This window comes from Cnephaeus nilssonii (assembly GCF_951640355.1).
Source record: "Cnephaeus nilssonii genome assembly, chromosome: 15".
NCBI classification, from domain to species: Eukaryota; Metazoa; Chordata; class Mammalia; order Chiroptera; family Vespertilionidae; genus Cnephaeus; species Cnephaeus nilssonii.
Window position 1 is genome coordinate 37132376 of NC_137086.1, and position 21105 is coordinate 37153480.

General features: G+C 40.0%; 1 protein-coding gene and 1 pseudogene across 3 annotated transcripts in view; one reads left to right on the forward strand and one right to left on the reverse strand.

Annotated features, from left to right (window-relative positions):
- Nucleotides 1–20967, forward strand: part of LOC307112015 (ribonuclease H2 subunit C-like) — a 29191-nt pseudogene extending 8224 nt beyond the window's left edge. The window contains exon 2 of the transcript XR_013815279.1: nucleotides 73–20967. The product of XR_013815279.1 is annotated as a ribonuclease H2 subunit C-like (transcript). The remainder of the gene's footprint in view (nucleotides 1–72) is intronic.
- The window catches only part of PELI1 (pellino E3 ubiquitin protein ligase 1), a 60769-nt gene that overhangs the window by 33991 nt on the left and 5673 nt on the right, over nucleotides 1–21105 (reverse strand). The window lies entirely within an intron of this gene.

Genomic DNA, 21105 nt, shown 5'->3' on the forward strand with positions numbered 1-21105 from the left:
AATCCTTGTGCCCTGTTCGTGGGAATGCAGATTGGTGCACAAGGGTTCCCTTTTCTCCACATCCTTCTGTAGAAAGCAGTATGGAGGGTCCTTCAAAAGTTAAAAATGCAACTTCCTTATGACCCAGTGATTCCATTTCTAAGTAAATATCCAAAGAAACCCAAAACACTAATTCAAAAGAATATGTGAACTGCTATATTCATTGCAGTGTTCTTTACAACTAGAAGCCCAGTGCGCGAAATTCGTGCACTGGTAGGGTTCCTAGCGGCTGCCAACTGCTGGCCAGGGCCTCCCTCCTTTCCCCTGGTCAGCCCCGTCCCCTGGCTGAACTACCAGATAAACTCCCGTTCGAGGGGACAATTTGCATACTACGCTTTTATTAGATAGGATGCCCATCAATAGACAAGTGAGTAAAAACGTTGTGGTACATATTCAATGGAATACTGCTCAGCCATAAAAAAGCATGATATCTCACCATTGACAGTATGGATGGATCTAGAGGGTATTATGCTAAGGGAAATAAGCCAGTCAGAGAAAGACAAATACCATATGATTTCACTTACATGTGGAATCTAGAGAACAAAATAAAAAAAAACAGACTCACAGACACAGAGAACAGACTGATGGTTGCCAGAGGGGAGAGGGTTGGGAGACTAGGTGAAAACAGTGAAGAGATTAAGTACAAACTGGTAGTTACAAAATAGTCACCGGGATATAAAGAACAGCATAGGGAATATAGTCAATAATATTGTAATAACTACATATGATGCCAGATTGGTACAGGAAAAATTGGGAGAAACACTTTTATGATTATGAAACAAGTTTATGATTATCTAACTAATATGCTGTACATCTAAAACTAATACAAAATAATATTGAATGTATACTACAATGGAAAAATAAAATTTTTAAAAAGTAAAAAGAAAAGTACTGCCATACATAACCGAAAGAATGAAAAGAAAATTTGCATCTGCCCTGGCTAGTGTGGCTCAATTGGTTGGAGCATCGTCCCATGCACTGAAAGATTGGGGCTTCGATCCCTGGTCAGGGCACATACCTGGGTTTTGGGTTTGATCCCAGTTGGGGTGTATGCGGAAGGCAATGGATCGATTTTTCTCTCTCACATTGATGTTTCTCTCTCTAAAATCAATAAAAAAAAATCCTCAGGTGACTATTAAAAAAATTTGCAAATCATCTGATACAGATATAACTATATTTAGATACAAATATATAATGAACCCTCAAAATTAAACAATCCTATCTAATAATAGCGTACCATGTAAATTACCATCACTCCGCTACGCCCACGATTGGGCGGCGGAGGCTGGGGGGCGGGACTCAGGGTGGCCTATCCGGCCATTGAGAGGCACGGATCCGCTGCCACTGAGCGGGGCTACGCTGCTGTTGAGAGGTACAGGGGGCTGGACTCCCGCCCCTTGTGCCTCTCAACGGCCAGATCCGGGCCGCTGAGGGGGTCCCACCCTCTGCGCCTCTCAACAGCACGGGAGACCCCCTCAGCGGCCGCGGACCATCAAAAGTGGGGGAGCGAGCTCTGGCCTCAGTCAGCGAGCCACGGAAACCCGGGGCAGAGGATGGAGAGCAGCGACGAGGAAGACGTGGAGAAGCACCGCATCCACCTACGCCCCGTCACTCTGCGCACACGCTGCACCTCCTGCCCTGTGAAGTCCGGGTTAACCGGCCCGCCCCTGTGGGGCGCTTTTTCACCCCGGCCATCCGTCAGGGTCCCGATGGACTCCAAGTGTCGTTTTGGGGCCGCAGTCTGAGGGGCGAGGAGGTGGAGGTGCTGCCTGGCCTGCTGGGATACGTGATGGTGATGAAGAGCAGTCGGTGGGGAAGCAGGACTTTTCAGCGGGATCCGACAAGGAGGAGCAGGAGCTGGTGGAACCCCCGGAGGCGCTGGAGTGGGACTTCGACTGCTTTATTCGTGCCTCCGCCAGTTTCAGCCGCTTCACCCTGTGGGGCCTGGAGAGCATCCCTGGCCTGGATGCCAAAGTGCGTGCAGCCCTGACGTGGCCCAGCCTTGCCGAAGCGATCCATAAACAGGTGCTGCAGGACTGAGAACCAGCGCTTGAAACTGGAAGCCACCGATCCCTTCACCAGCTCTCCACTTTGGATCCACTGAGTCCACCACCCCAATAAATGAGCTCTTTCACAGCAAAAACAAAAACAAAAACAAAAAAACAAAAGTGGGGGACCTGGGTGCCTGTCTGCTCTGGCACCAGGCCTTTCAGAAGCCTCTGCCGAGCCGGAGGCTTCTGAAAGGCCTGGTGCACGAGTGGACAGGCACCCAGCTCCACCGTGAAAAGCGAAAGCGTGTAGGGGACCCTACACGTGCATGATTCAATCATGCACTGGGCCTCTAGTAAAATATAAATGATGAAATTAAAAACTGGTAAAGGATCTGAACAGAGATTTCTCCAAAGAAGAAATACAAATAGCCAATAAATACATGAAAAAATACTCAGGATCATTAACCATTAGGGAAATGCAAATCAAAACTACAATGAGATATCACTTCACACTCCCTGGGATGGCTATAATAAAAAAGACAAATAATGACAAGTGTTGGCAAGGATGTGGAAAAGTGGGAATCTTGAGGTAGGAAAGTAAAATGGTGTAGTCACTTTGCAAAACAGTTTGGCAGACCTTCAAATGATCAAACATAAAGTTATCATATGACCAGGAATTCCACTCCCAGGTGAAATAAAAACATGTCTACAAAAAGACTTATGCACAAATGTTCACAGTGAACATTAGTCATAAAAGCCAAAAAGTGGTATACCTATACAATGGAATATTACTTGGCAATAAAAAAAAATACTGATACATGCTACAACATGGATAAACCTTGAAAACATGCTAAGAGAAAGGACTATATATTGTATGATTCCATTTATATGAAACTAGAGGCCCGGTGCACGAAATTGGTGCATGGGTAGGGTCCTTAGGCCTGGCTGGCGATCAGGGCCTTCGTTCTGCGCTATCCCCTGGTTGTCAGCACACATCATAGCAAGTGATAAAACTCCCAGTCTCCTGGTGGAACTCCTGAGGGGACACTTTGCATATTAGCCTTTTATATATATACTAGAGGCCCGTTGCATAAAGAGATTCGTGCAATAGGCCTTCCTTCCCTTGACTTCCAGCACCGGTTTTCTTTTGGCACCTGGGACCCAGGCCTTCGCCACGGCCGGAGTTTGCAGCCACCTTCGTCTTCGCTGCAGACTCCGGCTGGAGTCTGCCATCTTCACTGCAGACTCAGGCCGGAGTCTGCCATCTTCGTCTTTGCTGCTTCACTGCAGACACTGCAGACTCCAGAGTCTGCAGTCTTTGTCTTCGCTGTGGCCAGAGTGCCGCTCCTGTAGATCACTTCGCCTCCTGCCCTCCCTCTCATAGCAGGTGTCCTGCCTCACCCGGCCACTATGCGCCTGGAGCAGCTGGGTGGCAGCCATCTTTTGCCTTCTAATTTGCATATTCCCTCCTGATTGGCTGGTGGGTGTAGCGGAGTGATGGTTAATTTGCATGTTTCTCTTTTATTAGTGTAGATATAGATATCCAGAATAAGCAAACCCAGAAAATAAGATTAGTGGTTACCTAGGGTTGGGGTGTGGAAACTGGGGGATTAGGAAGTGACAGCTAAAGGCTATGGGGTTTCTTTTTCAGGTGATGAAAATGTCCTAAAATTGACTGTGATGATGGTTGCACAACTCTGTGACTATACTAAAAACGACTGTCTGAGTGGTATATAAATTATATCTCAATAAAGCTGTTTTAATAAACAAAGCATTAACTACATTAAAAAAAACACACACAAAAACCACCACAACAACCTGCTATAAACTCAAGATCATTCACTGGTTGCTAACATACATCTGGAATTCAAATACTGATTTTTTAAAAGAAGAGATCAGAAAAACTTATGCAGCTTTAGAACTTGCATTAACTCCCACTTCTTCTAGAACCAGAGAAACTGAGAGAAAAGTCATTTGAACATTCACAGGATATGTAAGTATTCAAAGAGGTGAAGATTTTTCCAAACCAACTGCTTTTTGTACCGAAATAACAAAATTCACAATTAGGGTTGGAATTTTTAATCTCATATTCTGTTTCAATCTAGCCTTAGTTGTAGACATGAATTTTTGCTTTATGTTTTTGCCAATATCTTACATCACTTTCAATAAATGCAACTGAAGGGTGTTTTCTCTAACACAAACCAGTTAAAAAATTCTCTAGCACCAACTGGGTGTCCAACAATTCAATTCAATTCTGATACTTCCTGGACTTAGCTCAGATCCCACAAGTTAAAGGGCTGAGTCCCACAAGAATGCCCCACTTCAGATGCCAAATGCACGTCCAAGCCACCCTTACTTCTGACAGACTGGCTATAAATCAGGAATTCCCTTGCCCTGCTCATGTTCTGTAATATACTAGTATAGCTCACATAACTCAGAAAAACACTTTACTTATGTTTTCCCAGTATATTATAAAGTGAAATATTAGCTTATAGTCCTACTTGGCTAAATAACTAAAAATAGTTTTAAAAATTAATACTTCTAGTATTAGGAAGAGCCACCCTTCTTCCAATATTCTAGATTTGTACTTTCATTAAATGTTTATTAAAGATCTCTTCTAACAACAGCAATTATGGACTTACCTTGCAGTTTAATTAATTTAGGTATTGTAGCCATTTTCAAACTGAGGGCTGTAGTCTCCCTACTTTTAATTTTGTGCATCTAGTCACTAATAATGTAATTAATAATCCAAAAAATATTACTGAGCATTCACTACAATGCCAGAAGCTATGGGAGTATTCAAACTAATGCAAAACGTATGATTTCCTCCACCACCACTTGCTTACTTACAGTTATGGGGGAAAAAAAGTGCACATCAATCACCCCAATCCAAATCAGTATAGGACAGGTACCATATTAAATACTATAGATAATTGTAAGATTCCAAAGAAAAGTGATACTACTTTGGTGGAAGAGGATCCAGGAAAAGCTTCATAGAAGGAGAGGTAGCTGAGTTGACCCCTGAGAGATAGACTAGATTTTGATAAGTGTTAGAAACAACATACATATACATCAAGACAAAAAAGGCAAGGGGGAAAAACATATTATGTGCTTAGGAAAGGGTAAAGTTAGTAGGTTCCCTTAATAAACTGTTAAGTCTGTAGAAATCAAGGACCATGTCTCTAAGCTCAATGCATATCAGCAAGCACCAAATAAATATCTACACTAATAAAAGAGTAAGATGCAAACTGACCATACCTTTGCAACGCCCACCAGCCAATCATGGGTATGCAAATTAACCCAACAAAGATGGTGAGTTAATTTGCATACACAGGCACCAATTGGATGCAGGCATTCCGCACCATCCCAGGCTCACTCAGGGACTCTGGGCAGTGTGGGAAGGCGGAAAGGCGGCTCTGGCCGGAGCACAGGCGGTGCCGGCAGCCAGGGGAACGAAGGCCCATTCTTGCACAAATCTTCATGCATTGGGCCTCTAGTATATATATAAAAGCCTAAGCGACCTTTACGACTGGTCGACCGAACGACTGGTCACTATGACGCGCACTGACCACCAGGGGGCAGACACTCAATGCAAGAGCTGCCCCCTGGTGGTCAATGCACTCCCACAGCCAACCTCCTGCGGCTGGCCAATCTCCCGCGGTCCCTCCCCCCGTCAGATGGCCCCGATTGGGACTGGGCAAGACGGCTCCTATCAGCCCCAATTGCCGGCCAGGCTGAGGGACCCCGCTCATGCATGAATTCGTGCACTGAGCCTCTAGCGTTTAATAACAGAATGAGAGACAGCTGAAAGGTAAAGAAATGCCTGATATAATGGGTCTTAAGAGCCAGTGAAAAGAGATCAAGCTTTTTTCTCTTTTTTCCCCCTGTCCCACTTAAGGGGAAAAAATGTTTTAAACAGGACCTCAAAAATTTCCTAAAATTTTATATTTTAACCGATAATGTGACATCCATAATGAGTTGTTTCTTGTTTCTTAACTTATTTTTATGTTATCTTTAATTTTTTGTCCTAATTATGTCTCCTGCCTTTACTGGAGTTTGATTGTAGAGTATACAAGAATATGTTTAAATTTTTACACCTATCTTTGAATTTCATACAGCTTAAAATTCTCAGCTTAAAATTCTCAATTAATATTTTCACATATTAACATTTGTCAAAGCACTGGATTCTATGTAAGCTAACATCATTATTTTTCATAATAGAAATAAATAAGATTCTAATTAACATATTGTTCTTTCTCTTTGAGGCCCTGACTTGGATATAAAATTGCTGATATTTAAATCTATATGTTTGGTGGAGTTTTTGTTGTTGTTTGTATACCTTTAACCAAAGAGTCTATCACTGTGTTTACTGAGCCAAATTTATCTACAAGGACAAAGAGCAAAGCTTCCTATTCATTCTAGCTAAATCAATTAGGATATTCACACACTTATTGTACATTTGCCAAATGTTTTTTTTTTTTTTGTATCAATAAAAAGCAATCTTATAATAAAGGTTTATCTTGTTTTGGGGGAAAAAAAGCCAGGGTTCTCAAATTCACTGTGTTACTTTGCAACTCTTGCTTCACTTTCCTTCAACATTGTGTAGGTGGAGGAAAGAAACCAAGACATTCAGAACAAAATGTTAAGTCAAGGGAAATTTTTAGACAGCAATAAATTGTGAAAACGACTTAAACTTACTGTCAGAACAATCTTTCATAGAGAAATATAAATGTAGGCACTTTAGTACACCCTTGACATTCAATGAAAAATACTAGGCTCAGAATATCATAAATTCAGACCTTCTTTGTTCAAACTAATTTGGACTCTTTTTCATATGAATAATACCTCAATAAACAGAAATTAAAATGGGTTTTGTCTAACTGCTATTCTTAATACTTAAAAAGACAAATTCTTAATAATTCATTCATATATATTGACATAAAAATAGAAGGAGCTATCTAAATGACTATATCAGACTAAAACATGTGTCATTTCCTACTTCATTTCATATTTTTGGTGTTAGAAAGGAAGAGTAACCCCATAAGAGGTATCTTATTTTCCTTTTCAGTAAAAACTGACTTTTCATTTTCAGACTAAAATCTGTCACAGAAATTAATACACAAAGCCTTTGTTAGTGTCCCTCATCTCCCCTTACTTCATCTCTCCCCAAGACCCTGAGTATCTAGAATAGAACCTTAGATTTCACCGTTCTTTGTAAGTTTCTTGGTCAAAAAGCCCAGTTTGCTTAAGGCATTAAACAAAGTGTTAACCTGGAAAAACATGTTAACCCTTCAAGACACTGCCTTATGTCACAATAACTAACAACAAGTTTGATTACCACACTAACAGGAAAATTAATATTATGGTATTTGTTAAAGTAGCACCAAATTGTATGTTGATATATTCTCAAAGTTCTTCAGAGATGAAAAGTCTTAGCAATTCCCATTTGTATGTTAATTTAAAACAGTAATTTGGAAGTGAATTCATACAAATTTCAAGTTAGCACTAAACAAATAAACAAAACATACAAACTGCTCTTTCCTAGACAAGTGCTAACCCTTATAATGGAAAAGGAAAACACTATCATGTGTTAAAGGACAACTACTTTCTGTTGCCCAGAAAACATTCACCCTTCCTGTGGTATAATAGCATCTTCATTTCCTTTTTGGAAATAGTTTATAGTATATAGTGGAGTTGATTACACCCTCAATCTTGATGGTTGGGCATAAGGCTCAGGCCCAGTCAGAGCCTCACATTCCCCTCCTACAAGGGGAATGGGCCAATGAGATGCAGTGAGACCTGCTGGGCTCCTAGCAAAACGATCGTCAGTCACTCTTTCCAGATACACATTACACTGTGAGGATTTAGGGGCCAAAGGGACTGAAGTTATCTTTTGTTCATGTAGGGCTGAGGAATAAAGCCAAAACTAAGAAAATAGTGCTAAGAAATGTACAGAAATGAAGTCTTAGTAACATTGTTTGAGTCTTGGGTGGAGCCATTCTTAAAGCCACATCTATCCTGGACCAGTTCACACAAACCAATGTCTTTTCCCCACTTAAGCTAGTTTGAGGGGAGTTTTATTGTCAGACTAAAAGAGTCTTACTGATAGAAATACTATTTTAAGTGTATTTGTTTCCACAAGAGCCAAGTACACTAGGTCAAAGAATTCAGTTCCAGAAAAGTTAAAAACAGATTCTTCCCTCACATGATTCTGGTTTTTCAAATCCACTCTTTCTGAAGAACTCCTCCCTGCTAAATTCAAATGCTACAAGACTTTATATCTTTTGCTTAATGTGAAGAATGAATATATATATATATATATATATATATATATATATATAGCCACAAATGAGTAAGGATAAAAAAATCAACAGTGGAAAAAAGAAGTAAATATGGGGTTGGTGAGGGGAGTCATCTATAGAAGCTGTAAATAGTAACCAGATGTGCTTTTTTACTAAAGACCTCAATGAGAGTCAAAGACAAAATCTTATAAAATTAAGCAGATTCAACTACATACAGATTCTAATACAAAGACACCAAAATGCTAAAATCCAAGTTCCTATTTTAAAAGCAGCTAATAGAATTTAAATTCAAAGGAAAACTCCTTGGGAAATTGAAACATCTTAGACTTTGGACAAATCATTATATAATTTTAAAAGAGGTAATAGTTAAACATACCAAAAATATTTATTTTAGGCACTCTATGTTAATACTGAGCCCTCAAGTCATTCTGAAAATGTTTAGGAAAATAAGACTTAACAGAGTACATAAATCACACTTAAGAGTAATATAAAAGTAGTACTTCCATTTTCTAGGGATTTTGATGACTTAACTGCTAACAAGAAAGGGAGAATAACAATGAACAAATAATAAAATGGAATTAAGATGTATATCCTTGTGCTTCTCAGATCATACTGAAGTGAGATCTTCATTTTAAACACCAGGTATGCGCACTGTAATGAATTACAAGACTTTATAACAATGAGACCATTAATATGGAGTCTGTCTATGTGCAAGAGGATGAGATAAATTATTAGTTGAAATAAAGTAAAATAGAGTGGTTAAGGGAGTTCTGGAGTCAGACTGTCTATGTTTGTCTCCTGGCACTGTCATTTAATAGCTGTGAGACTTGGACCAACTTCAGTAAGGTTCAGTTTCCGTATTTGTAAACCTAAGATAATAAGTAATAATATTAACATGTATGCAGTGCTCATCATAATTGGTGCCAGGCATTTTACAAAGATCTTTACATATTAACCCTTTGCACTCGGATGTTGAGTGTGACTCAACACGGTTAGCAGAATAAAGGAATCGAAAAAAGCAAGTGAGTGCAAAGGGTTAATTTTTAACTTCCAATGATATTTTTCAGAGATAAATATTATCATCTCTGGTTTTAAAAAAGTATTTTTAATTGACTTTTTTAGAGAGACAGGAAGGGAGAAAGACAGAGAGATAGAAGCAATGATGAGAGAAACATCATGGATTGGCTGCCTGCTGCACATCCACTACTGGGAATTGAGCCAGAAACCTGGGATGTGCCCTGACCAGGAATTGAACTGGTGACCTGTGGGTTCCTAGGTTGATGCTCAACCACTGAGCCACACGAGCCGGGCTCATCTCTGTTGTTGTTTTTTTAAAATATATTTTTATTGACTTCAAAGAGGAAGGAAGAGGGAGAGAGAGAGAGAAACATCAATGTGATTGGCTGCCTCCTGCATGCCCCCTACTGTGGATCAAGCCCACAAACGGAGCATGTATGTGCCCTTGACTGGAATCAAACCCGAGACCTTCCAGTCCGCAGGCCAACGCTCTATCCACTGAGTCAAACCAGCTAGGGCCATCTCTGTTTTATAGATGAAGAGATTGCGGCCCAGATCAGTAAATTACCTGATGTCACATAGCTAATAATTGGTAGGGCTGGCATTTGGGATAGGAATCTGAGAAGTCTTGATTAAGAGTCTATATTTATAATCATTACAGGTGATTACTTTTCACTAATATAAAATAACCTACCTCAAGAGTTGTTAAAAGAATTAAACAAAGTACCTAGCACACAATAGTAGCTCAATAAAGTTTTGTTACAGTACTTCTGATAGTTACTTTCTATTTACTTGAATATTTATATTATCAATTATTTAGAAACTAGTGGCCCGGTGCATGAAATTCATGCACATTAAAAGGGAATTAATTAGAGGAAATATTTTAATATTGCTATTTGCCCTTTCTCTATAATAGAAGTGTCTAAAGAAAATTAGTAAAATGTATATGAAAATCTTCTTCCTGTCAGAGTCTGGGGCACACCACAAGACGCAGAGTCAAGTCCCCACCCACCCGCGCCTTGAAATCGTGCGAGACCCAGACCTGGCTGGCCCCACTCCCATTTAGGAAAATAAGACTTAACAGAGTACATAAATCACATTAGGTGAGATCCAGACCCAGCTGGCCCCATTCCCGTCAAGCCCCGCCGGGCGGGGGGGGGGGGGGGGGGGGGGGGGGCGCAGCCTCAGGTCCCCCATCAAGCCCCACCGGGTGGGGGAATACAGCCTTAGGTCCCCTGGCGCACCCTCAGGTCCCCTGATCTGACGCCAGGATGGGGCGAAGGGCTTGGCCTGAGGCCCCCCGTCAAGCCCCGCCGGGCGGGGGTTGGGGGTGTGGCCTGAGGTCCCCCAGCCTGGCGTTGGGGCAGTAGGCGTGCCTTGAGGTCCCCTGTCAAGCCCCGCTGGGCAGGGGACGCAGCCTCAGGTCCCCGCCCTGGCCCGGCTCCATGCAGCCTCAGGTCTCTGCTGATTGCTCGTTATGGGAAACCCACTTCCATTGTGGGCACAGCCATCTTGTGTTACGGGAACCCTGCCTCTGCTGTGGGTGCAGCCATTTGTGACGGCGTGATGGTTAATTTGCATATTACCTCTTTATTATATAGTATGATTACTTTAGTAAGGAAACTATTTCCTGCTAAACAATGTTTTGGATAGGGGGACAATGCTGGAAATGAATTTTTATGAAGGGTAAAAAACTTCTGTAGTCTGGTCTTCTGAGGCTCCCATGAGTTTGACCTTGAACATGGGAATTTGAGGTACCTTTGAGACATCCATGGGAAGAGATAGAAATATTTATACAGGGTGGGACAAAAGTAGGTTTACAGTTGCGAGTATGTGAAATAGTTTATTCTTATATTATTATTTATTAATTATTATATTATTTACATATGAATCATTGTAAACCTAATTTTGCCACACTTTATAAACATAAACCTAGAAATCTCCAACATACAGATGAAATTACCTAAGGAAAGCATATAGAGTAAGAGAAGAAAGCCTAAGATTAAGCTTTGAGGAATCAAAAATTTAGTAATCTGAAAAAGCAGCACCAACTCCTAAAATAAAAAATGTAATAACAGCATCAAGGTGCTGGTTATGGTTATGGTGTGTGGTATCCTGGAAGTGAAGAAGAATGCTTCCAAAAGTAGGAAACAATGTGGTCAACAATGTCAAATGCTGTTCAGAGGTCAGGTAAGATGTCACTGGATTTTGCAATATGGAAATAATAAGTGATTTCCACAGCCATTTCAAAGAAATAATTTTATTATTTATATTTTTAGTATATTTATGTGTATTTTTATCAAGAATAGCAAGCAAGCATTTGAGATATGTTGATACTGGATCTCCCTTTCAACTATCTCAGGCCCCCTTAGTGCCTACCACCAAGGGTATTATTGGTGAGGTATTCCATAACGAAACTATGGTCTACCATCAGCATTTTCCTGATTGAACGTTAAACACCATACTGGCACTAGGAAGGCAAAGAAAAGCAATATTCAGTTCCTATCCTTAGGAAACTTACATAAGGTAATTTAATGTCAACGTAATATGATAAAAGTAGTATCTGGATCCTATGGAAGCAAACAACACTCATTCCAGTTCAGGGCCTGGTTAAACTGTTTATGGACAAACAATATCCACTCATTCCCTTCCTGAGTAGCTCCTATGTTCCTTGTATGCTAGATCTTGGGAACACAGAAACAATAAGCTTTAATATCTGTATCCACATAACTCATGGTTTAGTAAAATGTGTCCAGATATGTTAAAAGAAATTCTAATACAATGTGTTAAGTTCTATAACAGAGATATTAACCAAATGACAGTAAAAAGGCCTGAGACCCTAACCTAAACCTGGAAAAGTTGGAGAAGGTACTCTAGAAGAATAATATATACAAGGCTTTGAAGAATAAAAAGGCTTCAGCCAGAGACATTTATTCCAGAATAACACTGGCAAAGGGTCAAAACTGTTTTGAGGCCTGGCCAGTGTGGCTCAGTGGTTGAGCGTTGATCCATGAATCAGGAGGTCACAGTTTGATTCCGGGTTAGGGTAGATGCCCAGGTTTCGGACTCAATCCCCAGTAGGGCGTGTGCAGGAGGCCGCCAATCGATGATTTTTCTCTCATCACTGATGTTTCTATCCCTCTCACTTCCTCTCTAAAATCAATAAAAATATATATTCTTAAAAAGTAACGACAATATTCTAAAAAAAAATAAACAAAACTGTTTTGAGAACAGTAAGAATTTCATTATGGCTTAAGCACAATAATGAAGGGAAGGTGAGGAAGCAGCTAGAAAAGTTAAGTTAGGGTCCCAAGTCCCATTATTTAAGGACTTTATAAGCCAAGATAGAATTTGAAACAGATCTAATAGGAAATGGGGACCCAAAAAGAGGACTGACGTAACTAAATTTATTTTTTTCACATTCTCAAACTTGACAAACTAAACTTATGATTCCATCATCTGCTCCAACCTGTCCTACCCCTAATCTTTTCTGTTTTAGTAAATATAGCACTATTAACCCAGTAATTGCTCATACTAGAAACCTGCAAGTCTTAAAACTGCCTTCTCATCCTCAATGTCTGGACCATCCCTATGTCCTAGCATTTCACTTCTAAAACATACTCAACTCCTCTACCTCGGGGTCTTTGCTCATGCTGTACCCTCAGCCTGGAACAATGTTATCCTGCTCTTTGCTTAGCTGTCTCCATCTCATTCTTGAGATAGTAGCTTAAGCATTCAAGTGTGAAGAACTGCTTTCTCTGATTACCCAATATAATCCTATTATTTTCTCTCATAACACCTTGTCCTGATTTGTTTTTAGTATCTATCTCCATCCCTAATGAGGGATTTTCATTAGGAAGAAATAGTCTTATTTTGTTCTCTCACTGTGTACTCAATGCCTGCACAGCTACATCAAGCATGTCAAACTCACGGCCCACGGGCCACATGCCTCGCTTATGTGGCCTGTGTTAGCCTTTGAGTTTGACATGCTTGTTCTGCATAGTAGATGTTCAAGAAATATTGGTTTTTTAAAGAAAGGATTTTTAGAAAAATAAGCTTGAAAGCAGCATGGAGGATGTGTGCAGAGGAGAAAAAGGAGGAGGACATGAGTAACATGATCAGGCTAGTATCAGCTAGATCAGATAAAAACAGCCTCGATGAAAGATTATAAAGAGCTTAACTTAGCTAAGATGGTAGAAGTGAGGACAAAGAAAAGCAGCACTTGGAAAACCAAGGCAGAACCAACAGGTTCCTGACTTGGGCAGGTAGAGAATGGACATTAACTTCCATCAGGAATGTACAGATCAGGAAAGAAAAATAAAGAGGTCTTTTTTGACCACGGTAAGTTTGAAGAATTTCAGTTAATATGTCTAGCAGGCAGTTGGAATTTTAAATGTGAAACACATTTAAGGAGGTCCTAGGCTGAGGACAAATCTTTCCCTCTCTTTTTTTCTCCTCCACCAAACCAAATCAGGATGCCATTAAGAATAAAATTAAAAGCCCTGGCTGGTTTGCTTCACTGGATAGAACATCAACCTGTGGACTGAAGGGTCCCGGGTTCAATTCTGGTCAAGGGTATGTGCCTGGGTTGCGGGTTAGATCCCCAGTGGAGGGTGTGCAGGAGGCAGCTGATCAATGATTCTCATCACTGATGTTTCTCTCTCTCTCTCTCTCTCCCTTCCTCTCTGAAATCAATAAAAATATATTTTTAAAAGGAATAAAAAATAAAGAATAATTAAAAATAATTTCCAATGTTTGAACACCTACTTGACACTGAGGGTTTCATATATTATTTCTTTTTCCTTTCAAGAACTCTACAAAAGCTTTGAGAAGTAAACTGAGTCAAGTGCTCCAGGGAACAGAGCCACTAATCAGTTTAGTCTTCTTCAAACTAAAACCTCTTTCTATTATACTACCTTACCTCTAACTTGAATGACCCATGAAGTAGGTTCTGAAAAGGGAAAAACAAAACTAAAGGAGCTATCAGACTGAGAGGATACAGAATGAGTCTAGGACAGGAGGCAACAAAAAGAACAAGTTTAATAAAACTTGATGTAAAGGAGTTAGAGAGAAAGAAGTGGAGTGATGATTTAAAGACCTTCTAAGCCAGAAGGAGCCTCATACCATAATGTGTAGTAGCACATCTAGGAGCTTGTTAAAAATGTAGAATCTTGGGGCCCACACAGATTTACTGAATCAGAATATTCATCTTGCCCAGCCAGTATGACTCAGTGGTTGAGTGTGGACCTATTGACCAGGAACTCATGGTTCAATTCCTGATTAGGGCACATGCCTGGGTTGTGGGCTTGATCCCCAGTAGGGGGTGTGCAGGAGGCAGCCGATCAATGATTCTCTCGCATCATTGATGTTTCTATCTCTCTCTTTCCTCTCTGAAATAAATAAAAATATACTTTAAAGTTTTAAAAATAATATGTATCTTAGGTGCTTGGAGGAGGGGGAATATGAGAGATATTTGTAATACCATCCTCTCTAATAAAATGGTAATATGCAAATTAACCATCACTCCGCTACATAAGCCACGCCCACCAGCCAAGCCACGCCCACCAGTCAATCAGGGCAAGTATACAAATTAACCACATCCAAGATGGCTACAGCCACAGAGAGCAAGGTTTCCCAGGTAACGGAGCAAGCCAAGCTTTCCATAGCCGTTGCAGGCCTAAGCCTCCACTCAAGCTACAAAGTTTCAATTATAGAAAGTAAACAAATTCAAACAAATGGCGGCAGAATGGAGCTTGAGAGAGCAGGCCAGGGTTGCCGGCGGCAACAGGGAAAGCAAAGCTTTCCGCAGACCCTGGCAGGGCTCACCCACTTAAGGCTACAAAGTTTCAATTGTAGAAGGTGAATTAACTGCCACAGAAATGGCTGCTGCCCCGGAGGGAGCAGCAGGCTTGGCTCCGCTCCAGGCTACAAAGTTTCAATTGTAGAAGGAAAATAAATTCCAGATACCAGGGCCTCCACTTGGGTTGCCAGGGGGCGTGGCCAGCCTGCAAACCACCACAGGCCCCTCGTTCAGGCTGCCCCACAAACCAAGGGAACCCCACCCTGATCCGGGACACCCTTCAGGGCAAACCAGCTGGCCCCCACCCCTGTACCAGGCCTCTATCCTATCTAATAAAAGAGTAATATACAGATTGATCATCACTGCAACACACAATATAGCTGCCCCCATGTAGTCAAAGATCCTGCCCCCATGTGGACACAAGATGGCCACTACAAGACGACCAGCAGGGGAGGGCAGTTGGGAGGCACCCGGCCTGCAAGGGAGGGCAGTTGAGAAGGACCAGGCTTGCAAGGGAGGGCAGTTGGAGGCGATCAACCCTGCAGGAGAGGGCAGTTAGGGGTGACCAGGCCGGCAGAGGAGGGAAGTTGGGGGCAAACAGGCTGGCAGGGGAGCAGTTAAGCATCAACCAGGCTGGCAGCGGAGTGGTTAGGGGGTGATCAGGCTGGCAGGCAGAAGCGGTTAGGGGCAATCAGGAAGGCAGGCAGGCAAGCAGTTGGGAGCCAGCAGTCCTGGATGTGAGAGTGATGTCCGACTGCCCATTTAGGTCTGATCCCACCAGGATCGGGCCTAAACGGGCAGTTGGACATCCCTCCAGGAGTCCCAGTTTGGAGAGGGTACAGGCTGGGCTGAGGGACAACCCCCCGTTGTGCACTAATTTCGTGCACCGGGCTTCTAGTCAATAATAAAAAAATATAAGCAATGGAAAAATATCCTTGCGTGAGGATTAACAAATAATAAAGATTAGTTTATACTGGAGGATGTGTTTTTTTTTTTTTTTAAAAAGAATATATATCTTAATATGACCCTCAGGTAAGTCACATAATACATTAATGTTTGAGAAGCACAGATCTTATGCCATTTCATAAATGAAGACACTAACCAAGTTCAAAACAGAACTCGGACATCTTGTCTCTCAGTCTAGTATTCGTTCTGCTTCATTATGTGCCCTCCAAACAGACACAACATCACTGAACTTCCCCAATCTAAGGGTTTTTGCCATAGAAACATTTAGGAGTTGAAATAAGTTTAAATGAAAATTTTCCTGACCATTTTGATTTGTTTCCACTCCATTTGGAATTTTAAAGAACCTCATGAATTTTCTCCTTTCATTTGTTTTTATCACAACATGTCTTAGTCTATTCAGGCTGCTCTAACAGAATACTATAGATTGGATGGCTTATAAACAATAGGGAATTCTTTCTCACAGTTCTGGAGACTGGGAAGTCCAAGATCAAGGCACTGGCAAACTCCTATCAGGTGAAGACCTGTGACCTAATCACCTCCCAAAGGCTCTATACCTCCAAATACCGTCACATTGGGGATTAGGTTTCAACATGAATTTTGGAGGACACAAATGTCAGTCTATAGTATTACATGAAATGCAAACATGCTATCCCTGACTACAAAGAATTCTTCAACTCACACAGTAATGTTGAACCCTGACTGATCAATGTGAAGAGACAGTAAAGACAAAGAAACAAGAGAGACACTTTCTATAGGCAAATTATTTAAAGATGGAATCATGGAGCTGGAAGAGACCTTATAAGGCTGAGATGACAGGTAACTTTTTTCTAGAATGCCAACCATATATCCGTTGACCAGGCTGTATAAAAAAGAGTCTGAAGCTGGTTTGGGGTCAGTTATTAGCTATATCTGCCATGAGTTGGTTCTAAAAAGGGCTATCATAAAGTTGCTAACTTTGTAAAGGTAAGGACCAGAACTCTAGGTCTCCTGATTTCTGGTATGGTGGTTTTTATCCTCAATCACCTGCTTCTCATCTCTGATATATTTGTTCAATCAAAAAATAAAATCCTTGCCCTGGCTGGTGTGGCTCAGCTGGTTGGAGTATCATCCTGTACACAAAAGGTGGCAGGTTCTATTCCAGGTCAGAGCACATATCCAGGTTGTGGGTTCAATCCCTGGTGTGGTGCATGAGGGAGGCAAGCCATGGATGTTTCTCTCAAACGTAGATGTTTTCTCTCTCTCTCTCCCTTCCTCTCTATAAAAGCAATTAAAAGAACATTTTCATGTAATAGATAATAAAAGTCAACCCAATTAAAATTTAACTAGGAGGTAAACAAGTCCTCAGAATTCACAAGTCATATAATAAAGACTTACATGTACTTTTAAGTACATAAAAAATTTTAAATAAAGCCCAAACCTATAGGTTGTATCTTTGTGATCAATGATCACTGATTCAAATTGTTTTCTGACAATTTTACTTCATGGTGAGTTTTTCCATGTGACCATTTTTCTTGAGCTTTTAGCCATGATGACTCAGGGCACCTAAACGCTATGAAGGAGCTCTCAATTTAAGAAGTGGGAGGAGAATGAGGGGGCATATTGAATCATTAACAGCCTACTCAGTTCTGAAACCTAGCAAATCCTTTCTGGAAGTCATGTGAAAGACAGCTTCAGGAGGCAAATTATGGCTAAAACCTTAAAAGACTGGTATATAAGAGCTGAACTATATGCAAATAAATTGGCATGCCATTTCTAAAAGAGACACAACAAAGAAGCTTTAGCAAACAGTGATTTTCTTTTTGTTGAATGAGTGTGAAAGATGGATTGAAAAAAAAAAAAAGTCTAGTATCACTGAAGTCACAGACCTTACAATTCATTGCTCCTTTGGTGAACTGATAGGACTAGTTTAGAGACTGAATCATCCCATTTTAAATGAAAATTACAGCAAAGTATTACGTAAATTTAAAAAGCTCTCAATTACATAAAGCCTGTCTATAGGACTGTGGTTTCTAATCAGAAGCAGTCAGTATTTTTAAACAGAAATACATTTAACAGAATTGCTCATGAATGATAAAGTTAATTCGTTTTGTAATTTTGATTTTTGTAATTTTGTAACTTAACTACTTTTTGGTCCTTTTGGTACATTACAATGAGCATCTACCAACTAGCAAAAAATCAGGGCCAATCAACTTGTAATTTATTCCATGGAAGGAAGGAGAAGTTATAAACTTCTTCACCACATTACTAATCTTTCTGTCCTTTCCTCTTGACTGTCAAAAAGAAGCTCAACAGAAGTCCAGGCACAGTTTATCTACAAGACCATTTACAATTAAGCTAATATTACAGTGATGATGAAGACCCTATTTCACATTTTTGGGGAAAAACAACATACTAGTACACCAAGAGGTGAAAATAGCTTTTGAAATTCCACCATGGTGTTAATTCCATTACCAAATTTTGCTAGTTTAGGTATAGGTTCTGGGTAGATGCAGGATTAAGTCATGAGAATTTCAAATCAATGAGTTTATTACTGTTTTTGACATTATTCAGTTCAAAAAGTATTGCATCCTATATGTCACACAGTTATTGGTGTCTGACTGGATGGAATACACCATCTCTTCACCTAGAGCACACACCAATAATAAGGGCAAGAAAAGATAAAAAGAAGCTACACCAGGCGTCCTCAAACTATGGCCTGCGGGCCACACGCAGCCCGCCGAGGACATTTATCCGGCACGCCGGGTGTTTTTGCCGTTTTGTTTTTTTACTTCAGAATAAGATATGTGCAGTGTGCATAGGAATTTGTTCATAGTTTTGTTTTGTTTTTAAACTATAGTCCGGCCCTCCAATGGTCTGAGGGACAGTGAACTGGCCCCCTGTTTAAAAAGTTTGAGGACCCCTGAGCTACACAGTTAAGACACAATTAGGAAAAGTGCCCTTTACAAATTACTGTTTAAGGGCCTTAATTCATTCCAAGCCTAGTTTATAAGTTAATAAAATGGCAGGCAAATGTAGAAAGTACCGTGGAAGAGCAATGGGCACTGCTAAGCTGGCAAGGGAAGACGAACAGAGCTAGTGGCAGAGTGATGAAGAGATGAACCTGAGACAGAAGTGTGAGAGGCAGGAACGTGTAATACAAGTATCTTGCTCCCCTCCTATCTCTTCATCCCCCATCCTAAATTATTTATTCCACAAAATTGGAAATGAAAACCAGATTCATAATCCTACCACCAAATCAACAGACTAAAGGCTATTTCTAAAATGAGCCACACATCAGTATGGTCACCATCATAAAATTTCAAAGTCCTTTGTGAAGAACTACTGCCATTTTAACTTTCCAGATTAATCAAAGATAGCCTGTTAAAGACTTTCCAGAGTTAAAGGAAAGCCCAGGAATTAAACATGGGCTTTGTGTTCTATGCTAATAGGTTAGCGTTTAAAGCACATTAAATAATCCAGCCTAACAGCTCAATCCTGATAATACGTGGAATATATGGAGAAAGGGTCTAAATATCTATCTACATATACACATAGGCATATACATATATGTACACCAAAGGGATAACAACTCTGAGTAAATTAAAGAACTAGATACCTAACAATTTTCTGAAAAAATGTTTCAAGTAGGAAGCTTTGTTAAAGTAGTCTTTATATAGTTATATACACCTATGCTCTCAGTGGTCACTTTATGCAATGTCTTATACAATAAAATTTACTTAATTTCATTAAATTCTACATATTATTGGTTAAAAATACAAAAGAAAACACTGCCCTCTCATTATGCATAATTAACTAAAAAATGGTTTTCCTTATTCAGAGTTATCAGTAGAGTAAAAATCATTCAAATAAGTTTAGTTTCTTAGATTAGAAAATTTATTCTTATAAGAAATAATCCCTGCCGTGGCTGAGTGGCTCAGTTGGTTGGAGCATCATCCTGTACGCCAAAAGATTGTGGGTTTGATCCCCGGTAGGGACATGTCTGAGAGGCAATCCATCGATATTTCTCTCTCATGTCGATATTTCTCTTTCTCTCCCTTCCTCTCTTTCTAAAATCAATAAAAACATATCCTTGGGTGAGGATTAAAAAATAATAATTCCTATAAAATAATTCAAAATGAGTAATCTCTACATGTACACTGTCCCATGAGATTTTAAAAATCCATGTTTATGATTTTTTGGGGGAGGGGGGCACTTTCAAACATTTGGAGCAAGAGACCCAGTTTTCCTATTATTTCAATAATAAAGATTTTAAAATAGTTCTTTATGGGAAATCAGCATGTTCTTGAAACAACTACTAACTTGAGAACTGAAGCATAAATACAAGATTTGAGAGCCAGAATTCATTTTGCTAAAGGTGTGCAAGTCTTTCAGTTCCCCAGGGGTATGACAGCAACAAGGAAGTTATACAGTTTCATTACATTATAAATGCCACCTTTTCAGTCTTGAATGCATGACACAAATGAAACTTATCTGTATAACTGTTTTGAGTACTTAAGTATTAAGAAATGTGCCTGGTCTTCTTGTGTATAAGTGTACATGTTTTAATGTTATCTGACAGAACTTAAGTATCCAAATAAGTGTAATTTCTTCCATATCAGTCAATAAGTTATATACTTATTCCAAATGATGCTACAATTGTCCCAAACATTATTAAAACTCCTTTTCAGTCTATGGGTAGATCTGATATTTAGAAACACTGTCTTCTCAGAGTGGATCTGATTTTTAGCAATAGCTTGAAGTTGTTTCCTATTTACTTTCTGTCAAAATCCTTTCTGAGTCATATCTGATAAATAAAATGAGATATCATGTGGTTAATCCTCCCCCCCCCCGCCCTTTCCTTAAACACAAGAAGCAAATATAAAGTATATAGAGTAATGAGCTATTTTCATGTGTGGCATTTAAACTGGTTTAGAAATCAATTTAAAACAGTTCCAAAGTATTTTGAATAATCTAGTATTGTTCAAATAAGGTATAGTTTCAAGGGTGACTA